The following is a 25,865-nucleotide window of genomic DNA, read 5'->3' on the forward strand; positions in this document are numbered from 1 at the left end:
CTCATCAACAGAAAATCCAAGGAAAAAAGACGTCACAGTACTTGTTTGATTGACAGGTGATCTCTGGGAAGTGCAAAAATGGCCAAAATTGCCACAATTAATAAGGGAACTTGAGGATTACCTGGTTGCTTGTCAAAGTACAATCCTTACAAGAAAGGCCTTCATTTACCTTTCTGATTTATTGTATTTCTCAGTGTATTTCTGAGTTTCCAACAAACCCAGACTCTATTCCAGCAGTGATTTAAAGAGATTTAAAGATATAGATAATAAAGGGGGACATCAGATAATAAAGGGGGCTATCAATTTCAACCAGGTGGTAATGTAACATTCCTTAAAGAGTGTCTGATTACTATCTTCAAGAAAACTCTAAGTTTTAATTTCAGAGGGAAAGTATGAGGAGACTGCGTAGGTGCACCAGACTTGATTTTTTTTTCTTTTCTGGTAGAAACGGAGTAGAGTTCCAACCCGGAAATGAGGAGAAGAAAAAAAGGCTCTCACCGTTGCCGGTAATGTTGAGAGGCCAACTTTCCACCACCTGTGACTCAGTCTGTCATCACTTGGAGTTCCTTGAAGCATATTAATACAAATATCCACCGACACGTCTTTCTATTTTTGTTGTCAGCACAACCATAAAAAAGTGACTTGACTTGTTTCAGGGTCACACAATGCTAACAGGCCAGGATTTGATGTCAACAAGATAAAATGATAGCTAACAAGCTAACGTTAATGATTAACTAGCTAATGACTAGCTAACAAGCTAATGTTAGCATCGAGTTCAGTTTATTAAAAGCCAAAAAGTAATTTTGTTCTGCACTACAAATACACAGAAAGAATTAAATATACATGGAATAATGTATGTTTATGTTACACATGGCTTTCATTAGCCATTGCTAGCCAGTTAGCAGTTAAGTGGTAATAAGCTAGGCTAATTAGTTTCTCAAAAAGACAAGACACATATTTGACAGTATAGCAAACAAAAATGTTGTGACAGCTTCAGTAGGAAGAGACTTTTTTTTTAACAGTTTAACAATAGTGCTAATGAGGAGTCTTTTTTAACCTAGTCTGCCTGTTGTCTCCTTCCCCTTCTCTTTTCTATCTGCTGGGGAGGGAGCGAGGAAGTGTGTGTGTGTATGGGAGAGAGAAGGAGAAGCATCATCGTCACCACGCTTGAATAGATTTAATAGGACGCACATGCTTACTTTTTTTATTTTATGTTTGAGACAGCACGTCACTGTCCCTATTAAGTAACTAAGTTGTTTCATTACACTTTTTCCACTTTTTCTGATTCCAAAATCTTGGGTTGAACTCCCTCTTTTAATCTGCAGTCTTCTCCTTTTCCTTACCAGGTAAAGATTTTATGGCTAGTCTAATTCATAATCTCTCCTCCACATGTCAATCAACAAAATGCGGGTGAGGCAGCGCTTTTCTCCCCACCAAAAAAACAGCAGAATAGCATGAACACGCCCTTAGTCCCATAAGACGTGAACGCCGCATTAATCACCCCTCATGTATGGGCGTGGTTTACTCGGGAGGGGGGAGGAGTTGTTTGCTGCATGCGTGTGTGTGTGCGCGTGTGAATGTGTGTGTGTGTGTGTGTATGTGTGAGCGTGTGTGTCCTCTCCGGGCGCATGAGATGAGCTGCCCCGCAGTCTTTGCAGCCACTGTTTCGCCTCCTCCTCTTGCCTCTCTATCTTTCTATCTATCCAGTCCGGGAATGTTGACCACCGTGGCCTGATCCAGAGGAGCCGAGGCAACGCTGTCGAGCGTCTCTCCATTTCAACACTGCCACTGATCCTTTTTGTTCCATATCTACCAGAGAACTGGCTCTAAGGTGAGTGCATGTGAAGGAGATTTCTGTGTGGTGTTTTTTTTTTCTAAGTCTGTGCGGGAAATAAAACAACAAGTCCGCGCGGATCCCTCGCCGAGCGCGTGTGATAAAAGTTTAATGTGCTGTTGTGATGACACGCACTGTTTTGCGGGTCGGAACACATGTGCGCACTGCGCGTAACCACCGCGCCTAGCGGGACCCGGGTCCATGCCTTCCTCTCTGTCAGCACGGGGGGATTTATTGAACTTCCAAAACAAGTTGATCGCGTTATGTGTCGGATCGTAGTGGTTTGACTCTACTGTAGTCCCACTAGTGTAAGCTTCCGCCGTGGACTCAGTCTGTCTGTCCCGGGGCTACACTGCGCCTGCCGATAAGCTGCTGGGACGCTGTGCGTTTTTGCTGCACCTTTTCCCCAACAAAGAGCTTTTTTTTTTTAAATTATGATTCGTCTCCTTCAAGGGGGAAACAGACAGTATTTTGATCCCGACAGCCTTCTGCCCGCAATGTGGCGAGTTGTTTACAATTGCGTAACTGCAGTCTCACAGTGGCCCCTAGCCTACTTTCTATCCAGTGAGGACTCGCGGAGCCCCCCGTGTTGCTTTGCCTTGCCTCGCCCCCCCTCCTCCCCACTCCTTCCTCCCTCCCTCCCTCCCTCCCTCCTATTCTGTGAGAGTTTCACCGGTCTCGCCTTATCCTTTTGGCAGCATTTGCTTTGGGGGTGGGGAGAGAGAAAGAGGCGTTTTCCCAGGGATACTCATGTAGCCTGCTGCAGTGGTTCCCAAACTGGGCTCCGGGGGACCTCCGGGAGTCCTTGCGTGGGTTCCAGGGGTCCCCCGTGAAGTGAATCCGTGTAACAGCAAAAACCGTATCAGCTGGGGTTTATTGGGATGAAGTCTTAACGAATGTTCTCTAACATGCATCTATTTAGGGTGTCCTTGATGTGAAATATGTTGCACAGATACTGTAATTGCAGGTGTACCACTACTCTCATAATCATTGTGACATTTGTATGCTAAAAAAAAAATATTTGTTTTGAACAGCCTGCTGCAGTTAATTTGCCAAAGACACTCAAAAAATATCAGTCAAGTCATGTCAATAATACTCTACTTTGAGAAACCATGTTGCTTTATGATGTTATCAGCAATAACCAGAGAAAGAGAGAGAGAGTGTGATCATTATCTAATCTAACTTTATGTGCAAATGACCTGACATTGCAATTCTTCATAGATAGCCTAATCTGCCCTGTCATTTGGGCACGTCTCCAAATCAATTTCTTTATTGGCTGCATTGTGTGGGTTCTGCAGAAACTGTTTGCATAACCGTCCAAAATTATGATTCTGGGAACTATTGATGTGGAGCTGTGTGTTTTGAATGCAGATCAGGGCTTTCACTGGAAATAATAGTGTTAGGCTTAAAGTAGATGTTTAGGATTGATGTACACTGCAAGATTGTGGAGCTAATTAATCCCCAAACTGCTCTTTCAGGCCACATTTTCAAGATTGCAAGCCCCCAGAGAAAGCCTTTTAGAAACTCTGGTATATATCATTCTCTCCTGAGTCTTCAAAAATGTAGTAGGACGCTTTTATTGGTGCCAATTTTGGATGTGTCCACTAGACAGGCAGAGCTATTTGTCTGTCATCTCTGTGGTCAGGGGATGATGCTTTGAGTATAGATTAATGTTTTGTGTGGTAGTTCAGAGTGCATGTTTACTGCATAGCATTGTGACTTTGTCACTCAACCCTTATTGGATTAATTACTATTGGATTAATTAACAGATCCCATTTACTTTGATTTATTAGTATGCCTTAAATTTAACCCAAGTGAACCAGCATACCTCTTAGAATTAAGGCAAGCACATTCAGCAGCACAGTCAGCAGCCTTTCTAGAATCATTAAAGCGAAACACACAATCTGGCAAACCACTGACTTTCCACGCAACTTGGCAACCTACTTCATTGAAGCACTTACATACTGCACACACGCGTGATCTTCTGCATGTTAACCTCTAAGTGTGGTTCAATATGAAGTGGCTGATGATTCTAGTCTGTGAAATGATGCAGACAGTTTTGCCTTTCAAGCATGTGATTTCTGTATTCCTGGCTCCTGGCCATTATTTCCCGCTTTTTTCTTTTTATTTTATTATTTTGTGGTCACATCTCTGTGCACATGGCAACCTCACACCATTCTAGCTGTGGTTTCTTCCACCCTCAGCACCGGTCTTGCTGTTTCAAGTCCATGCTCAGTAAGCACAGGCATGATGGGGCATGAACTCTGCAAGACTACAGGCTGCCAAAAAGCTGCTGACTGCACATATTGCATATAACTATACTTACTATAAGCTATACTCAACTCATTCCTGTGTGCTTTGTCTGTCGAGAAACACTTGAGAATCTGAGATGTATTTGGTTGCATCTCATCAAGATGTTATCTGCTCATACTCCATCGGTTGTTATTGATTGCTTGAACTATGCGCTTGGCAGTATTCATTCCAGATAGGTTGTTGCACAGTCAAAACTTGAGCCGCATTTTACACCCCAGTGCCTTTCTTGCCTTTCATAGGTCTTTGAGAAAATAGAAATATCCCCTTTCTCTTCGCTCATGTGTGTATAGTTTCAGCTCCTACCCAAGGGTAAATGTGGCAGAGTTATCTTAGTAGCTGGTAGTGGTGCTATAAGAGCTTGTGGTCCTGCCCTAGGCAGCATTCCATTGGGCCTTGCGTCAGCCAGCAGTCATTCAGCAATGGTTAGCCTAGGCCTATACACTGTTAATACCCCCTCCCTGATGTCATGACACCATTAACCCAAGCCTGCTGGGGGACCACAGCACAGTTCATGTCAGTCGGCTGACTGCCTGGCTCTAAAAGCAGAGCGAGTTCCCTCCATGCCCATCTGCTCAGCCCAGCTATCAATGGTCGAAAATAATCCAATAATGTTATGGATTGATATTCCACGTTTGGCTAAAGGTTCATTTTGGACAATGTAATGGACTCATATTATAAGTATATGTCATGTTATAAGTTCAGTCACATTATGACTACCTCTTTTCTCTCTTTTTTCAAAATGTTCTTCATTGGGTTCAGTTTTAACATAGTTGGCGCAAAAAGTGTGTTCGCAACATGCTACAAACTGCAGGGTTTGGATTGGCACTTCACCACAAGTTAACAATTCTAGAGACTAATTTGACCACTTATTGGTGACATTACAGCCCAATTAATGTTTTATGTAGTTAGTATCTCAACCATAACCGCTGAGTAATCACATTCTGCTTTGTGAGAAGTCGTTTCGAAGAAGCTACATGCTTGCCAGAGGAAAAACTTTGCGGTATTATTCTTCCCCCTCCTTCTCCATACTGTAAATACGGACCTGTACAAACCCGATTCTCACCGCCTTCCACTTGTGACCTAAGGTGATGCAATGCTTGCTTGTCTAACCACCACAGTGTACAGTGGATTGAGTTTCTCAATGCCTGGTGTTGGTCCAAATGTGGCTGAAACCCAAGGCTGTGTGCGAGGCAAGAATGTTGCCTTTATCCTGCAGGTAACTGAACACCTTAGGGAGCCTGGAACTCGGGCGGGCGCAGGGAATGCGGTGTGGATGCATGGTGATGAGCCAGAAGAAACAATCTCTCTAATGCATACAGTATATGCACCGTTCTTTCTGGTTATCTCTTTTTCTCTTTTTTTTAATCTATGTTCTCTTGCTCTTTTATCTCTGTCTTTCCATATCTGTCTCTCAGTTCATGTCTCTCTTTCCATCTGTCTGCCCCCCCCCCCCCTCTCTCTCTCTCTGGCTTTACCTCTCTCCTAGTTTCACTGTCTCTATCTCTGTTGGCCTCTCTCCTTTGATCTGCGCTTCACTGTACCAGCTAGAATCTGTGGTGTAAAATCAAAACAAACCATGGTTAGTTGGCTTTGGTAGATGTACCGTACCAATAAAAACAATATATTTCCCAGTGAGAAACTATGGAACAATACAGGCCTTTTTCTGCTCTTGCATTTCAGCACTGTCCTAAACCTCCTTCTGATTCTCTCTCACGCTCTGAAAACGCCACTTTTGGCCTTGTATTGTTTTTGTTGTACATAATTACATTTTCTACCCTCAGGTTTTTTAGTATTATGCCCAGACTTAGAAGCGATTACGGCTTTAGAGTAGTGTACTTTGGTGCTTAGGAATAGGGAGTTACGCTAAGTCCTTGTTAATATGATTTTTTTTTTCAGATACACAAGTTTGTTAACATTCCTAAGAGTAAGAGAGTAAAAAAAAACCTTGTTCCTTTCTCCCGTCAAGTTGCCACATCGAATTCCAGCTTTCTATTGATACAGGCTAAATGTTTTCAACTTACCAGGTCAATTTTATTTGGGTCTGATGTTTCCCGCTGTTGTGGATGGTGATACTACTAAACATTTTAAATTCATGGCTACCATTTAAAAACAAAACAAAAAAAAAACTGCACCAACTGGTTTCGTATTGATTGCAAAGGGATCTATAATGACTACATGATCTTCATATCACATGCATGACTGTGACAGCGTCCCACCCCTTTGCCACTTCCATCAATTGAAGAAACACTATGCTCCAAACAGGTTTAGCAAAGAGGGTGTCATAAGAAGGGGAATACATCTAAAATAGCCATTCAGGGCCACCATGGCAGCCAACTTGTGCGCAGGCACCACGGCTCCCAAGCCCCATCCATTCATCTCGCCCATTGCATAAGACCGGTTCTCTCAAGCAGCCCAATGAAATCCTCATCCAATTAGGCACTGTCCACGTTTCCAAAAGGCCTTTCTCCCAGAGACTGGTGCTATTCAGCCTCTCCCGGCATGACATCAGGCCCTCTCTTATAGCCCCACTTTACGCTGCTGCTCCCAAATAATGAAAGCTGCCAATTAATGAATAATCAACATGTGCAACAAGCACATCCAGTGAGGAGTGACTACCATCTAATCTGCTGATTAAAACAGAGGAGGACAGAGATGCTCTGTTCAGCTCGCTCTCTCCCTCTCTCTCTCGCTGCGTTGCAGTGCTCTAGAAACAACAGCCGTATACACACTCACACACATACACACACTCACTCAGACAACCTCATTTGAGACGCTTTAAAGTTGATGATTTGCACTTATGGTTTCAGAGTTGGTTGCACCAAAGGTTTTGATCAGTAACACTATCAGTGCTATTATAGTTCCATGCACTGTAAGAGTTTTGGCACTCCCTTTATTCAGTGGCCTACAGTTGTTTGAAGAACAAATTCTTCACTAATTCTGCTCTGGGTCCGTTTTGTTTGGCTTATCTGATGACGAGGCTACACTATTTCCAAGTTCAAGGTCAAGTTGACTTGCCAGTTGCACGTGTAAAAATAGATACAGTGGAATAGGTTGCATACAGGGGTGGTTAAGGGGGCGGTGGGGAGCGGGGGGGGGGGGGCGTCTCCAGACCGCAGCAACACAATACAGAGCAGCAGCCGCCTTAGCTCTCCCCCCTCACCCCTCCCCGTCTCACATATACATTTCCATAGGTCACCTCGCTATAGGAAGTTTTGATAACTCTCAGTTTCGGGGCTAAATACTCTCACTTAAGGCGTCCGGCTAGTTCAAACATGTACAGTACAATAATTGACCTCCCCTCTCAAAGGGGTTGCGCTCCGGTCAACACATTCACTTCAATGGGTTCTCGACAGGTCCCCAGACACCGAGTTGGATCCGTGCCATCCCTTGAATTAAGACGCTGTTTATGTTCCGGACCGGAGCGCTGCGGGGCGAAGGGGAGGGGGGGGGGGGTCTGAGAGAGGGGGGTGTGTGGGGTGGGGGCGCTAGGGCAGGGCGAGGCTTTGGAGGAGAGGGAGGTAGCTGGTGGTGCGGTAGGGATGTCAGGGACCCGAGGCGTTGTTTTCCCTCGATTTTTCCTTTTTGATTCATTCATTCATATGGATGGATTATGTATTCTGTGTCAGCAAGGGAGACATAATACGCCGTCCCCCTCTCATCAAACATTACATTTCCCTTGTGAGTCCAACGCTGCCTGTGGGCAACTGCACAGAGAGGAGGAAGCGGGTCAAGGGGAAAGGGTAGAATTGGTGGCTGCTGGGGAAAAAACCCCCACTTTATTTATGGATGGTTTGCTTAGCATGGATTCTATAATTCAACACTCTTCATTCACACACATTCAGTACAATTACAGTTTTGTATTGTTGACCACTGAGCAGTTCCACGACTCTGGCTAAAGATCTATAGAAGATGTAGAAGTACACTTTTTACATAGTTGCTGCACTGCTGTTGCTCTGCCAAGAGAACATGTTTTGGAAATCATGCAGTACTAATTGAAGATAGTTGGCAGGGTGAGGAGACACCTACAGTGGATATATCACTGCATGTGGAACCTGTTGTTGCTACAGTGTTCCTATGGTGACAAACTGAAGCTATACATAGATTTACCTCAAGAAAAGTGGGATTTATTGAGTTTCTCAGTGTCTCGAATGCCTTTTCCACTGCCACCGTGTAAGTCTTTTAAACTTTGCCTTCTCACGGCCCACTGAGAGGGCGAGTTTAGACTTATTGTAGATGATAGATGTAGATCGCCCGCTTGCACACACACACACAGACACACTGCTCCCCCTGGGTACAGCAGCAGCTTCACCCCGAGGCCTTTGACACTTCCATTTGAAGATAAGTGGTGTCAAGCTAGTTCCAGCTCTAGTGCCTGTCTCGACGGTGCCCCGGGGCTTAGCAGATAAAACACTGGGCTCCCCGGCTCTACCTGACCCCTGGAGGAGCAAAAAAAAAAAAAAGGCTCCTTTTGACCTTCTGATACATAAGGAGGAAGCTTGCAACTCACACACACACACACTCACACATTCTACCAGTTCCTCACTTTCTCTCATCACCGTCCACTCTTTCCCTGGCTGGCCTACAAATCAATGCATGCCATTTCAAGGGGGGGTTGGGGGTATTGCACACGTTTTTTTTTTTTTTCACCCAATACCCTATGTGGAAAGAATGTGCTCTCTGCATTCCACAGAGGACCGAGCAGAGCTGAACAATTCTGCGTTACGCGGTGTCCAGTCCGATCAGCTGAAGTGTACAGTGTCACACACACATTTTTTAATTATATACAGCCAAGGGGAGTAGTTGACGTATAGGGATCTGGGAGCTTTATAGAATAACTGCAGTCGTCTTCTGTTTGCTACTGAGCAGCTCAATTTTTTTCTCTGAGTAAAAAGACAATGATGACACTTCCAGTCAGTTCGAAATGTAACCAGAAACTGCATTTGCTCAATTATTTCCTCATAGGTTGGACAGGACAGTCTTTTCATGCCAAAACATGCAGCGATATTTGAATGCTGGAGAAAATGTGCTTCTTGAATTGTCTGATTCGAAAATGAATTGACCAAGCCGCACTCTGACTTGTGCTATTTTTGCCGGAAGGCCCAGACCGAGAGAGACCTGACACCAGGCTATCAGTAACTCCCAGTAACTCCAGCTAGGATCACATTAGTGCCTGGCCCACATTTCTCCCAACCTGACCTTGTATGCACTGGGTACAGTATCTCGTACTGTCTGAGAGGCCTGTTCAGTGGGATTTAAATGGTGAATACAGGTCCTAAAATGCACCTTTTTTTTATTATTCTAAAGACATAAGTTCTGTAGTGGCTTTGGCAGCAGAGTGGTTTTCCATTAACTTACACATAATCCTTCAAGGCATAACCCACATGCCATGCTATTTGTTTGCATTCAGTAACGTTCAGTGTTGCATGTCAAAACAATTTCAAATGAATGTACATTTGTCCAGTGGAGTGTTACTGCACAGCTCTCCCAGCGTTTGCATCTGACTAGACTGTGTTGTCTTCCGCTATGCTGCACAAATTTCTGTTATGTGTCTGGATACCCCACTATAAATAACACCCACTATTTAGAATGTTTTCCCAATTAGGAGAGGATGGGGAATTTATAGACCAGCGAGCGCTGCACAGAGCCAAACAGAGACTGGTAGGCAGGTAGACAGACCAGACAAATAGCTACACAGACAGTAAACAGGTAGACAGACAGGTAGAGAGAGAGACGGGCAGACTGGGCCAAGCGGGACGGCAGACAGACAGGCAGGTATACACACCAGACAGACAGACAGCTTTAAAAGAATTAAACTGACTCCTTAGTTAACAGAGCATGTTTGGCAGAGTTGGCCTACATACAGCATGTGAGGTTAAACCTTTAATATTTCTATTTCCTAGTCAAGGTGTTTTATATTGGATGCTTTTGAAATGCTTTAGGAAATACTTTATGACCTTTATTTAATATGTGATAAAATCCTGGTAATTTGTAGCCAAAATGACTAATCAGAGTATTCAAGCCAAAGAACTTGAATGGGTAGAATAGTTCTTCCACGGTTTGCTATGGTAATTTGGCTAGTACAGCATAAAATGCCAATTATGGAATTTTAAGGGTTAATTGCGATGGTGACAACCCGAGTCTGGGCATTAAGGTGGTAAAGTGTGTGTCAGATGCAGATGTGTCTGTTGTACGAGTGCTTAGCAAACTGTCGAAACTAAACTGAAAGCTAACGTTAGTGACGAGGTTAACATTAGCATTATCAAAGATTATACTTCTCTCCCTAGCTCTTCTTGTCAACGTTAGCATGTTAGCAAACCATGGCAGCAAGGAGACAGAGAAGCTGTTTTGGTTCTTGCTGCACAACTTCTCACCTCAGCGACTTGCTGTATGTCGGTTTACAGAAGCTAGCCCAGCGGTACACATAAAAATGGCCGCCGCTCTGACTATCCAGTAACGTTGATTTGAATGGGAATGACTGTTCTATCCATTCAAGTTCTGTGATTCAAACCATTCATAAATAAAGTTAAATGTACATAATTCTACATGTATATTTCACAATAGGGAAAAAACATTCTGTTCCAAAGTTTTGCTAATAGTTTGTCTTAATAGTGTGCTTGATAACCTATTATTCAGTGCATTTACATTGTATGAGGTATTTGCCCTGGTGGCATCAGTCACAGACAGACAGTCCTGCACAGTGCTGCTGCCTCTAAAGTCTTCTTAACATCCATCTTTGGTCCGCTGAGCTGAGTTGCCCGGCCCGGCCCCGGCCGCTGATCTACCACCATGCAAAAGAGGAGATCTCTTCGGGGAAATGTCGCTACAGTTTCAATTAGGCTTTACTTTAAATAGCCCGGGTGGCTGGTGATCCCAGGCCTGGCCTTTGGCTTCCCTGCGGGGCTTATCACCCCGGGATGTTAAAGCTGGACCTTTGCGATGTAAGCACATATCACCCGGTTAACCCCCCGACTGACCGAGCACGCTGGCCCGCCGCTATTTATTCGACTGCAGCTACAGCCTGCAGCTTAATACAGCATGTGTTTATGGGAGTTGCAGAGCTTCACTTGTGCATCACAGCATTATATTTACGAGTACATGAAAGCCCTAACTGCCTTAGTCTTTATGGCTTATTGGCTCAAGTGTAATGTAGGGTGACATCAGTGAGAACAATCTGTACACCATACCTTACCCTAACAGTGAGAAATACATTGAACACCTTGGCTGGATTAACACACACTAAAACCCCTCCCAAAATGTCAGGAAGATCTGTCCCCCTCAGTAAAATATATCGTCCCATCCCTAGTAGACTGCTGTGTTGTTGCTGCATATTCTCAGCCGGGACGGTGGCGGTGAGGATCTGTGATTGGAGATAGCCATTGTTAAGGCCCCCTTGTGTTTGAAGTCCACTCGCTCACATTCTCCTTCATGCAAGCTTGAGCAAAAATCACTTTAATGAATCCAGATGCAGCCACCTCACCGCTGGGTACAGCCGCCGCACCCCAAAGTTCCCCCTGTCTAGTGTGTCGACGCCGTCCGGATAATTGCACTGTTAAGGTCAGAGACGGTTAGGTTTCAGTACACTGTTCAAGTGGAAGGAATCAAATCAAAGGGCTCTGGGAGGGTCTAATCCCCGGGCTGGAATGACTTTGATTATGTCAGGGAGCAATTAAGCATAGGTGCGTGTGTGTTCGGTCAATATGTCAGTCAGGCCGAGTCATGTAAGCGCTAAGAGACTGGTGTTTGGAGGTATTTTAATGCTACGTGGAACGCCTGAGCTTTTTCCCATGTTTTATCACACGCACAGTCGTTAGTGCTGGTCAATACATTATTCAGTGTTGACAGCAAAACTCTACCTCGGAACAGAATCCACATTTTAGCCCCATGATCTTGGACAGCTAAGTGTCAATTCATCCAGTGTTATTCAATGCTTAATATTTAATCCTCATAAAGTGGCAATTTTGCTATAGATTTAAACCGGGCTTCAGTGGAGCATGAACCTTTTGGCTCTAGTGAAAGCCTACTTATGCCCCTCTGGCACCAAGTCCTTGAAATATAACAAACGTACAGTTCTGCTACAGCTAGTCAGCTTGTCTGTGGCTCCTAATGAGGGGCTGCTTAGCGATTTTTTAGGTTGAATTTGTTTTTGTTTTTGTTGTAAACTGTGTGTCTGTAAATAATGTGTAAATGACGAGCTGTCTTTGCACGCCAGCCGGCCAGGCCACACACATGGATTGATACACACACACACACACACACATACACACATACACATACACGTATACACACACATGGACTCATTACAAGCAAGCCCATTCAGCGGTCCTAGTGATCGCGGTGCCAAGCTCTTTGTTTAGAATGCATTCATGGTTGGATCATTATTTGCGAGCCCAATTTGGGAGGTTAAAAAACTCCCTTCAATTTTGGTGCGCTCGACAGTTTGGAAAGGGTGACATTCTGTGAGACCCTTAATGGCAGTTTCATTATATCTGATCCGCTGACACTATTTTGAGGACAACCCACACCTTGTTAAAGGGGAAAACTGCAGAATGTAAAGGTGCAATAAGTAAAATGTTTACTTCCCCATAGCCCAAATTGACCAGAATATATCTGCGGGGGTTTGTTGATCAATACCAATGACTCAACGATTACTTCACCAGATGATGAGATTTCTGGCTTTCAAAACTCAGTTTCGGTGCTATGAGCAAGTAACTGGCGTTGCAACACATTTCATTCTCAAGCCAAACACAGCAAATGACAAAGCAGTATTATTACATTATTGCTTTGTGATATATTACCTCTCCTCTAGTCATTTCTGTTGGATCTCTGCTCTAATTAGCTCACTTACTTGTTCTATCATGAAAAATTTTAGACAAGCTATGTAAACTGTGCCAGAGACCTGTCGATGTTGTTGCAATTCCTTGGTCGCTGATAGAGGTTGATAAAAGTCAAATTACCTATGCGCCTTTAAGTATTTTAAGTGAGTTTTTTTTGTACTTAAGGACAGTTTGGCATCACTGAACACTCACTACTGTCTCCCAGACAGACTTTGTTCCGCCTCACAGTTCCAGGCAGTATGTAGACGAACCAGCTCAGTGAAAGTGTGATACATTGTCTATACAGTGGAATCTGATATATTGTTACTACACAGGTATGTTAAGATGTTAACACACACAATATGCTACCATGTTGGATTTACTGGTTCAAGTTACCGCCTCATTAGCGTTTTTTGCTTGCATCATCTTTGTCAGTGTAGTGTAGTGTGGGATTTATGTCTATGCATCAATCCTTGTTTTTTTGTTCAGATTGTCCAGTCTACAGTGTGCTGGTTGTCTAGCCAGGGGGAAGAGCGGCCCTGTGAATGTCTACTGACTAGTTATGTAATCAGACACGACTAGAAACAGAACTATAAAAACACCAGTAGAGCTTCTCAAAGACCCTGAGAACTCCTGAAAATAGGGCCTTTACACACACATGCACTGCTGTACACAAACCGTGTACACATACACACATGCAGCCACACGTGTATATGCAAAAATGCTAACACACACATACACTCACACACACACCACAGCCGCAAAAGGCAGCCCTCTTGCAACCGCTACCGCAAACATCAGATATTATTAGCCGTCTATAAAATGGCAGGTCATATTTTTGAAATACCAACGGGGGGTCATGAACTGGTGCATAAAAGACCATCATAGTTGTGAGCCAGAGCTGCTTGGCTGAAAATACACCCCGGGGTCTAACTTGGGTCCTGGAGAGGAGCCTGCAGTGTATTTTTGGGTCAGTGTTTACAGGTGTTTGTTCAGTGGTAGCGGTGCCAAGAGGTTAATAGGACACCCACTTTAAGAAGTTCAAATAGACTGCAGTCCAGGTTGTTGAATTTGCGGTTATTTTGACCCAGCGATGGCCGGGAGGGAGGCGTCATAGAGTAGAAGAGCACCTTTAAAGTCCCATGAGGGTCGACTTGTACAGTGCGCTGCGGAAAATACATGAAACGTGCAATACACACACGTCTAATTGATAAAATGTATAAAATCTTAAAGATGTATTCATTGTAGAGGTCCTACTTTTTACATAGAAGTTGATGTATGTAGGCCTTGCATGTAATACAGGGCCTGTGACTTGTGTAATGTATATCTCTATACCTTATATAAATGTACTGTAAAGTTGTAAAGTGTGAATTCATGTAAATTCTTTCATTAGGCAAGTAGAATTCAGACTTTGTGATGTTATGGCTCCAGTCCACTTTATTCTCCTATAACTTCATGAGTCGAAATGGGTGGAGTGAAGCAGCGTTTCCACTTCATTTTTATACTTTAGATAGCTGGATTGGATTGATGCAAACTCTAATGAACAAGTAATTCTTATATACAAAGTGTATTGTAGTATGAAATCTTTTGCAAAGCATTTTCTCTTTTAATAGAGAAAAAAGGGAAACTACTTGCTACTTTTGGTGTATTCGGAATGAGACTCGGCATTTCACTCACAGTTTAGAATGGGTACACAACCACTGGTCCCATCCTAGCTGGTGGCTTGTTGATGTTGTTTACTGTGGGCCTATGTGGGTTAAGAAGTGCTCTGTGCTATATCTGTCTACTCAGCTCTTAGATTTCATCTCCCTTTCCTAGTTTCATCCTCTCTTCCTCTGTCTTTCTCTCTCTCACCCTCCCCCGTCTCTCTTTGTAGTTTTCCACTAACCTCCATCTGTCTGCTGTTCTCCCTCTGCAGGTTCTGTTCTGTCCATCTCCTGTCAAAACTGAACCAGCTACACAAACAGAACGAAAGAATTGAGAAACAAAAAACATGGCTGTGGCCGGATGTCCGGATTATTTCCTGCACCATCCAAATTATCAGGTAAATGGCAATTTCCTTTCTGTCGATTTTGCTCTTGTTTCATAGCTACTTTGTTAAGTTGAAATCCAGCCTAAAACAGAATTTACATGCTATTCCAGCAGTCTTGGACGGCTCAGTCAGTGGTTGAGGACATGAATTGATGTCTCATAAGACTAGAAACCAAACAAGCAACGCTCCAATGTGTGATGTCATGAAGAGGTGCTTTCCAGAGCTGAATTTTGTTTGTTTGAGCTCTTGCACACAAATTAATTGTGTTTTATAGTAATGCTGACAGTTCCAAACCAGAAAATGTGCCCACATTCCCATGAAATTACACTGGGTCCTGTCACAGCGTCCAAAGGTCTCATTTTTTTCATCCATGGGACAGCTCTGAAGACCGTCATGCAGTGTCACAGATAACCAGGTTAAGACATTACAGACTTGGCTGGCCTTATTCTAACTTTGGGAGAGACTGGGGTTCAGGCTGACAAGTCTAGAGTGAACTTTCCTAGGTAAGGGGGGAAATTGTGAATGTATTTATGGTGGGTTGGCACTGTAGCTCTTCTCAGTAAAAACTTTAATGTGGATTGAGCCTAGCCCCAAACTAAAAGCTTGTCTGGAAATTAGGGCTGGGCTGTAATACTGTAAAATAACTTAAATGTTACTTCTTCTTGGTCTTAAAGGCTGCATTACAGTAAAGTGCTACAAGTTATAGAATAGGGATGGGACGATATATCGAAATTCAATATATCGCAATATGAAAATGTGACAATATGTATTGTGAGGCAGAAAAATGAATTGCGGTATTAGCTCCATTTTATTTTGCTGTAGTAATCAAAAATGACACGGCTTGACCATCACAATTTCACAATGTTCTCCATACAAATTATATTATTTGCACTTTGTAATGACATTTTTAAATTGCCGTTTACATTCTAGCGAGCCAATGCCATTGCTAGAAAGATTTGTGGCTCAGAAATAAACATAATTCTGCACAGTCATAGTTTGTTGTCATTGAACTTTTATTTATGACATCGTATCATGTTTGTATCGAAGCGTGAACCCCATATCACATATCAAATCATATTGTGAGGTAAGTGTATCGTCCCATCCTTAGTCGCGAATGTATGTTATGCACGTTAGCCCACCAAGCTACCAGGATTCCCTTGTCAAAATCCCTCCAAGTATTTGAATGGTCGAGTCTATGGTCCTTCCCAGTCTTGGGGCTCAGGGCCTGGGCAGGCTGTGGAGAAAGCTCCCTTGCTGGATTTGAATGTACCTGCCACGGCCCATAGATTTAAGGCCTGGAGTCTGAATGAAGGGGGGTGGGAGGGAGTCAGTGAATGGCAGTGGCATGGTCACAACATTCCACTGAGGTGAACACATAGCATTCACATAGCGCTGCTGGGGGGTGGGGGGTGGGTGCACTGTGATGTAAGAGCGTGGGTCCAACAGAATTACAATGGAATCTTGTTCATTTTGGCTGATGCACCCCCAGGTGATGCCTGCTCTTTTCATTCTGATTCTATGGTCCGTCCACTCATTCACACTCACATGCGCATGCACCCTCGCAGACTGCAACCTTTGTTTTGAAAGGCTTTTTTTTGTTTGTTTCCACATGCGGTGGAAAGAATATTTCATGATCCTGGTATAAAGCCAAACCGTTGAAAGCCACCCCATTGAGTCTGAAATGCTGGGGCACTATTGAAAAAAATAAATAAAATTAGCCAGTTTTTCTACATGTCTTAAAAGTTGGCTTTTTTGTTTATTTCTGCAGGACCCTCACAATAATCCTTTCTTTGTTCAATTACATTGGAAACATGACATTTTCAATCATGGAAGGCCTTTGTCAAAGTCAGTGTCAGTGCCTGTGAATGGAGAGTTGTGTTGAGCTTCTGTCTGCAGATAGCTTATATAAGTCCAAGAGGTTCTGGGATGCTTGGCTCAGAGCCAGAATTGTGTCCTCACCACAGGGTGAGTGAAGGCGCACCACTGTGCGCTCTCTTACCCTTCTAACTGCATGGGGTTACTGTATGGTGACAGCAAGTACTTTTATTTGCCTCCCTTGATGCCTTTTTTCCTTCTGTTTTATGACTCATTTTTGTGAGGTTGAGGTGCACAGCTATGGAATTTGGTTGACTTGCTCTAATCTATGTACCTACAGGGTGTTATTTTCTCTCATTTCTCACGAGTCACTGACAAATGCATTGCAGAAGCCAGAAGTCCCACTTTCACATGCCCTGAGAGGACTCACTAATGCAGAATATACTGTATGGTGGGTGGAGGTACATACTTGATTTATTCCTTTCAGCTTTGAGTGGAAACAAAGGCCTGTAAACATCAGCTTGTATCCCGATTAGCCTGCTTAGGTGCTGGCTTGTTGTTTGCTGGATTACTTGACTCATTCCCTTTGTGCCTCTTGTTGAGCAAAGGACTATGTGTTTTAGCAATAGCATCACTATATTTGCTTCTCAGAGTAATAGCTGGACTTTTGGTCATCAGGGTTGTTAATTTTTAATGAGACCTACACTGTATAACAGTTCAAGGAACCAACCCAACAAAAACAAGATTACAGGGAAAGGACTTTTTTATTTTTTTTATTTCTCTTTATTTTACCAGGTGAGTCCCATTGAGATGTTCATCTCTTTTGCAAGGGCGCCCTGACCAAGAGAGCAGCAAACAGATGTTACAAAAATACAACACAAAACCACAATATAAAATTACAAGGAATACATACAAATATACAAATTACACAGTATACAATCTCAAGTAAAACAGCTACCAACTTCAGTTTTTAAAGACTGCAACAGACTTTTAAAATCACCCAGAGGGATGACATGGGGGTGAGGCTGAGGTGAAACTCCCTTTGGCACAGTGAAGCAGCACATAAATAGAGCAATGTAAATAGAAATGCAGGTTAGTCTTCGTTCTGCTTGGCATGAGGGCTCAGTGCCTTATGCTGCCGTAGCTAACGGTTCTCCCGTCCGCATAACTTTTTTCTGCCTTGACTTTCATTTACATGTTTTTAAAGTGAATCAAGCAGGGATTTATTTTTTATGTTTTTTCGCAGACAAGGACTCTTGAAGGCTATTAAGCTTCAAACTCTGGAGTGAGTAATTGATTGGTTCTTTTGTCTTTGGCCAAGGGTTTGGATGCAGCTTGATGTACATACACACACAGACACACACACACACACTCGGCTGTTTGCATATATGGCATAGCGTTCGGGTATAACAGATGTACCTTGACTTTCTGAACGAGGAAACCCATTCAGTGTTACAGCGCAGAAGAAGAAGCAGGGAAATTCCAAGTGAGGAAGATTTGCACTGATAAACTACAGCAGAAATTCAAAAAGGATTGAAGTGATTCAAAAGATTACATTCATACTAAGTGCAAGGGATTACATCGCCACTTTTATCTTATTTCTATTGTATGATTGTGACAGGTGAATGAATGACGGTATGTGATAAGCCAGTGCAACTTTTATGAGGCAAGAAAGGATTGTTAGTGGCAGGATGACAGCCTGATCAAAACACCCTTACAAAAAAAACAGGATAGTACATTTGGAAAAGATAGTATGCAAATGTCACAAACGTTAAGTCCATGCAGGAGTATGATAGGAATAATATATACTAGTACCATAGAAGAGAGAAAAATACCATAAAATACGAAAAGGTCACTATAAACTTGTGAGTACTTTTGAGTAGAAAGTATTGAGTACCAATCTATCTATAAGTCACTATAGGGACATCGGGTTAACATTTGTAAGGGCCTTTTTGGATAAGAGCTATGAGTGTGTGGCTACCTTGCTAATGCTGGTGTTTTCCTATTCACTCTCCAGGATTAGGCCTGACCTGGTCTACCTACTGAGCTAACTACAGTGGGCCAAGACAGCGTAGTTGACAATTAGGAACCTAAAGCCTGATGACAGGCCAGTGGAACACTGACTGTATTAAGGGCAGGAGGTTAGCTATAAAATCCTGGATGAAGAAGCAGAGTCCATTACTTAAGCGTAATGTTTGAAGATTATTCCTCTGTGTGAACTTTCACTGCTTCTGTAACTAGGAGGTGGAACAATTCTCAAAAGTCATGGTTCAGTATTTACTTGGGTTTTGAGGTAATGGTTTGTTTTTCAGTACAGCAGGGAAAGTGCCAGTGCTTGTTGGCTCATTTTTTGGATCAAATTTTTCATATGTACTATGCAAAGCAGGAGAGGTAAGGGGGCAAGTCTGTCTACTGTCAACAAAAACAAACATGGCAGGTGTAGAACACCAGGTAATGTTACTGTACAGCCTGTAGGACTAGCCTACTTACTTTTCCTTTGTCGCAGAAGGGGTTGTTTTCCACAACTCTCTCTAGTAGGAGGCAACACAAACAAAGACAAGTTATCCTGGAGGGCTGGTAGAGAGCAGAGACCGCGGTGATGATGTTTCTACCTGCAGTTATGACATTTCTACGTAGCAAAGACATTGTATGGATTGCATTTACACCTGGGTGACTCTGGGTGAGATCTAATCATAATGCGAGCCAGACCATCTCCGGAGGCGGCATGTCAGATCTGATCATATTCCGATCACATGGCGTGCTGTGTGCATTTATCCCTGCTTTAACATGTGTTTCTTCTTATCCGGATAAGATATCTAGATGGAAATGCCATTGTAATACCACATGTGAATGGTGCATCCCAAGGGTGGCATACCGAACAGGACTTTAAAAAAATATTAGTTTGATGGCCCCTGTTGAGCCACTGTGCCACACTACTGTTTACATGGTGATGTATCAGATTGAAGACACTCATCATTTGTGCAAGGGATGATGGTATGTGACAGCTGAGTTGATGTATTTTATGGCTTTAAAGGTTTTTTGTTACATTTGTAAACCTTGGAGTAAAACAGACTTTTATTTTGAATCATGGCTGATGCGCAGTAGCGTGCTATGTTCAAGTCAAACTCTTCTACATACCCAGAATTTAAATTCTCAAATTCTCGCCTTGAGGCTTGCTAGTCCCACCCTCCTCCCCCTCAGTTGGGCAGGTTCATGCCCCATCACTTGTCACTCAGCTTGTTGAGCTGTCTACTTTGAACACATCCAGCCTGAGGCTGAGGTAACTGACAAGCGACCACAAGCATTATCGTGAACGCAGGCAATCTGCAATAAAAAAAAAAGTAATGTTGTTTTTCACTTGTGTTTTGGAAAGGGTCTTGTCTGCTGCATGTTTAGCTTTGCTGCGTTTTTACTTCTCACTGCTTTCTGCCATTTTTGTTGTTGCTATGACTTCCCTGTGCTGTGGCTGCTGTTCTCACCTTGATAGCCACGACCTAGCTCACCGCTGAGCACACGCCCAGAGCAAATGGTATACGCCCCAAAATGTACTGAACATCATTTAAAAGCCTATTTTATGCAGGATTTAGGCATGTGCACACACAGATAGGCTGGCAATATATAAGCTTTGTTTATTTGTTATTTGAATGTGAAAATGTTGCATCTTGCTGCTTAAGTTGTCCTTCATTCAGTCAACACAATGACAGTTTCAGTAGGATTTCAACATTGTGTTATTAGGGAGTTTCCATATATGGTGTTTGCCTTCACCTACTTTCCGGTTGCATCCTTCCCCTTCACTTCTATATTTCTTATAGGCGAGAAGTAGCTCCTGAATATCTGAGCAGGGAGTTTTAGCCAGCCATCTCTAGCCTGTTACCATAACCCAGTTTCTTCCCGCACTATCAGTTCAACAAGCCTCCCCCCACACAGCAGCCAAAGCTTAAGCAGAGACTCCACTGTATAAACAAACAGACCAACAAAAGCTCGAGGACAGACGTGGGTCCGAGCTCGAGATCTCATTCTGGTTAATTATGTAAGAAGGGATTTCCACTTGCTCTCTAGGGTTCATGTATGCTGTAATAGGCCTATCCCAGTTAACAGGCTGTCAGCCAGCCTTGGAAATGCTCCTGTTTCTCTAAATAAACACAGCAAGGATGCCCACTGCAGGTTAAGAAGGCTTGAGTAAAATTTCCACATCATCGGTTTTTTTTTTTGTTTTGTTTTTTCCGAGGCTTTCTAAGAATATCCAGATCTGGGTATATTTAGCCGGAATGGAAACCATGATGTGTTACTTTTAAACTTTAATTGAAGTAGTCTTGTAGCTGTTCCTTCCCAGCCAAAAGCCTTCGAGTGAGTGAAGTACTGATTCATATTCAATCCCTCGGTCATAACATTTAACCTGAGTCTGACCTCTTCTAAAGGCCTAGCTCTGACATCCGACTGAGTCTTTTCCCTCTTGTTTGAGGCCCAACCTCTAGACCTTTGTGTCTGTCTTGCTTTCAAAGCCTTAACCTTGTCCCTGGCCTTCCATTGACCCCTTTTAAAGAGCTGAACCCTCAACCCCCTGACTCTTATTTGGAGTTCCTTTCAACTTCATCAATATGAAAGGGCCCTTATATGCTCCTTGTCAAAACGTGGCCTATCCTCAGTGCTGTTTTGACCCCTCTAAAAACTCAAGTAACACTTGTGTGTGTGTGTGTGTGTGTGTGTGTGTGTGTGCCCACGTCCGTGCCTGCGCTTGCGTGTAAAAGAATGAGAGCGAGAGAGCGGGAGACGCAAGACGAGAAAATGCAAGAACAAGGATAAAAGAGAGAGAACATCTGCGTGCCTTTGCACCAGACAAAAAAAACAATTCTGGGCTTTTATGTGTCATCTAAACCCTTTTAAGCTTCACTAACCCTATAACCAAACGTAGAGTGAGGCTGTGGCTGAGAATTATGCTAAATGGCCAATATCTATAGACTCAAATCCCCAAAGTTAACATTCTGTCAATAGTCTATAGGGGCATCAAAGACTGTCTGGGTTTTGGATTTTTCTTGGTATTGTCCGCAAAGGAGACGAAGGTGTGCCTTCAATGTCTGCTAAGTCCTTTAGGTGGTGGTGTGTGTGTGTGTGTGTGTGTTGACTCATTTGCTCCCAGACAGCCATGCAAAGCAGCATTCAAGACCAGTATATGGTGTGACCGGGTCCCTAGGTTGCTGCTCAGTGGAGCGGAACCACGGCCGTCCTGTCCTGCTGAATATGCACACACACATACACACACACACACAGACACACACTTTTTTTTTGCTGTACCATCCCGCCAACCAGCGTCCCATTGCTGTTTGGGTGACTGGGTAGGGATCAGTCACAGTCTGGTAGCCGGACCCCCAGACGGTGTGTGTGTGGCGATGACTGGGTTTGCTATGTCACGGGAATAAATGGGGGGCGATGCCGTGGCTGTTTTATTCTTTCACTTAACTTTTTTTTTTTTTTTTTTAAAAGCAGGTTAGCCCCATTGAGATCTAAAATCTCTTTGCGATCTGACCATGAAGGCAGCAGCTGAAGACAATACAAAGACCAGACAATACGACGTAATAATTGGATGCGGTTGGGTTAGTGGGTATAGAAGAGAGAGAGAGAGGGGGGGGGGGGTTGGCGTGGGACAGAACCATATCCCGACGTTACATTATCCAGTCTAGTCTGAAGATAGGCCGGCACCAGAGAGGAACTCTGCGCTGATCCTCCTGACCGTAATGACTTCTTTTTCGCCATACATTAAGAAAAGCGATACATTTTGCAGGCAAAGCACGGATGATGTGTTTCCGAGCAATTAGGCCCTAGCCCTCGTTTTGAAGAATGGAGACCCCGGAGAGAGATTCCGCTTCAAGCTTTATTCACGCAGTGAGTCGATTGTCTTTACGCCACTCGTTAGGTCTTTGTTGTTGAAGTTAATGTCAAAGCCGGCTATGTGTAGGATTTTTCAAAAAAGTGCATTGGAAATGGAGTGCGCTACAAAAAAAAAAAATCACCGTTGCGGTTGCTTCGTATGAGCGGCTTCGCATCGGAAATGGTGGATGGCGTTTCTCCTTCCTGCTGGTTTGGGAGTGTCATCAGAACCTCCAATTTCTTGCAAAAACACAAATCCAAACCTGCCAGACCCTACCGAATTTACGCACAAAATAGCTTTATTTAGAACGATTACGGTTGCGTTTTATTGTTCGAGTTGTAATGCGCTGTCAAATTTGATTTGGGTGTACTTTAATTAATTTAGGCATTTTAATTAAGCAAGGCAAAGGCTAAATAGTGATTAGTGGGCTAATACTCTTGCCTTCTTGTGCTCTGCGAGTGGAAGGCGCCGAGGTCCAACGAAAAAGCCACGGCGCCATCTTAGACGAGGAACACCACTCCATTTCAGAATTTACAAATGCTATTATTATTGTATAGGACATAACACGTCCCAAAGTCCAGTCTGGACCTGAAAATGTACCTATATGTCCAAAAAGTCATGCTGGGTACTGTGACCATCAACTTTTTCATCATTTGTAACTCATTATCTATGGAGGTAATGATACAGTGTAAGTAACATAAACCAAACTGACCTAAGGCAAAGGAATATCATCTATCATAGTCAAAACGCCCTTAAAAATCAAAAGAAAGAAAAAAAAACAATCCAGCTCCACTTGCATAGCATGTCACTACTCTCAATGAGGCAGAACAGGCAACCACAGCTTTTATTGCTGCATCAGAGGAGGTCTGGCGTGTAAGGGGAAGAGTGTGTATGTGTGTGTGTGTGTGTGTGTGTGTCAGTAGCTATGTTTTTAGTCTTTAAGAGGGGGAAGCCAAGCACAGTAGTCCACCACAGTACGTTCTGTTCCCGCTCCTGCTGTTTGGCCTAGCACGAGACGCCAATCTGCTCACAGACACACATCCACACACACACACACACACACACACACACACACATGCACACACACAATGGATATCCCACACTTGCTCTTAAGCAGTTGTAAGCACAGGCAACAAATCAAATCCAATCAAATTCAAATCAATATATTTATTTGTCCATTGACTTTGGCAGTTTGAATGTGACTCAGGAATAAACCGAGCATGTGAATTCTGTTTTATGGTGGATTTTAAAAAGTGTTAAAAAGTTCTTTATCTGTGACAAACTTCCTGTTGATTGACTGCAGTGCTGTGATATTTTTTGTATTTTTTATTTTATTTTTTTTGCTTCTCTCTCCCTCAGCAGGACAATGTAGACCGGTCCACCAATCACAGACAAGCAACTGATCTCATTGGTCCAGGCTTCCAGCAGTCAACCAATCGGAGTTCTCCTAACCATCAAGGTTGGTGTTCAGCATCCAATAGTTTTTAGATTTGTTTTTTGCTCTTTGTACATATACATATATATATAATCTCAAGAGCGTTCTTGAGATTTACATTAATATTGCGTGACATAGAATAGTATACTTTCTTATGTCCGCAGAATTGAATTGCATATACTACATACATTACATACATTAGGAGAATTTATACAGTGGTGTGGATTATTGTGTTACTGTACATTCATATACTTACTGTACATTGACTTGCAAGATGTAACATAAGCCTTCTGTGTATTTGTTTTAAATTTCATACATTACAGAATACACAGAGGCCATAGAGGTTACCTGGGAAGTTGGTGGTGGCTTACTCCTATGCATATGTGTGTGTGTGTGTGTGTGTGTGTGTGCCTCAGACGCCTCGTACAGTGCGCAGAGTGCCTTGCTCCTCATTATTCTCCGCCGGGCCGGGGGCGGGTGGGGGGTTAATATATATTTGGGTCTCTTCCGCTGTAAACATTTCAGCAGTTCAAAGGGTGATCTGCATGGACACGGGGTGCCATTATAATTACGCCGTCTATCTAATTGTGCCATACAGGGTTCATCCATGACAATCGGAGCATGAGATTTAAGCACAATATTGGCCCAGCATGGGAGGTAAGGGCGGGGAGTCTGCGAGGACTCGGCGAGTGAATGAGAACGCTTGGCGCTGGCATGGGAAATAAATGGAGCAGAAATTACATTGTCATTTTTCCTGGCTCTGCCTGCATGGAGGGAGCTCAGGAGCACAGGGCAGAGGGGCGAGCGGAGATGACTTTCACGTTCGACAAATGTCCTTTTTCAATCAGCGTGGGTGGGGTAGAGGTGTAGGACAGAGTAAAACATAAATGTCACCTAACAATTTTTTGACTTCAACTTTAGACTTTTCCTGTTTAAAAAAAAGAGCTGTGGATACAGGTTGTGGATTTGCTTCAGCTGTTTTGTAGATACTGTCAAATATTATCCATTAATACTAATACAAATCTCTCTCTCTCTCTCTCTCTCTCTCTCTCTCTCTCTCTCTCTCTCTCTCTCTCTCAATTCAATTCAATTCAATTCAATTCAATTCAGTTCAATCAATTTGCTTTATTGGCATGAATGATAATCAGCCGTTATTGCTAAAGAGACCTTTCTCTTTTTCTCTCTATTGCAAAATCAAATGACAAACTGTAACAACATTACAATGAAAGATGAGAATATACACATACTATACAGTGATCAAAGTAAAAAAAAAAGTAAAAATAAAATTCAGTAATATGGCAAAAACGTTATATATATAAATATATGTGTGTGTGTGTATGTATGTACAGTTTATGGAATTTAGATATTTTCTCAGCCAATTTAGTGAAATATGTGTCTCTAATATGTTGGTATTTGGAGGAGAGTAAGAAATGCCATTCTTTACACAGCCGCTGCTCTCTGACCAGCCTCTACAGCAAGTCTGTGGCCAGTCAGTATACATGGTTAAGGTTTTTTTTTTTTTAACTTGCTCTACATTGATAAGATATTTTGCCAACTCAGTATCTCTATAAAGAATTTGATAACATTGTAATTTGCTGTTTGCTCTCTCTCTCTCTCTCTCTCTCTCTCTTTCTCTTTCTTTTTTTATTATCAAGTAATGGGTGACAAATTGTGGCCAGCAGGCTGCCACTTTACCTTTACTGCTTTACCACTTCATAATGTCCCACAGTACTTTGACACGTTTAAGCTACATTACA

The 25,865-nt window shown here is 43.0% G+C and overlaps 1 long non-coding RNA gene across 1 annotated transcript; it reads left to right on the plus strand.

Moving 5' to 3' along the window:
• Positions 1 to 1,636: 1,636 nt before the first annotated feature.
• Positions 1,637 to 24,108, plus strand: LOC139646852 (uncharacterized). The gene is made up of 3 exons (XR_011695495.1): positions 1,637 to 1,831; positions 14,879 to 15,004; positions 24,033 to 24,108. It is a non-coding gene; the product is annotated as an uncharacterized lncRNA (long non-coding RNA).
• Positions 24,109 to 25,865: the final 1,757 nt, after the last annotated feature.

The sequence above is a fragment of the Centroberyx affinis genome, unplaced genomic scaffold (assembly GCF_046629955.1).
Source record: "Centroberyx affinis isolate AG114_WGS23_722 - 3 ecotype Tasmania unplaced genomic scaffold, CSIRO-AGI_Caff_v1 ptg001007l_1, whole genome shotgun sequence".
Lineage (NCBI taxonomy): Eukaryota > Metazoa > Chordata > Actinopteri > Beryciformes > Berycidae > Centroberyx > Centroberyx affinis.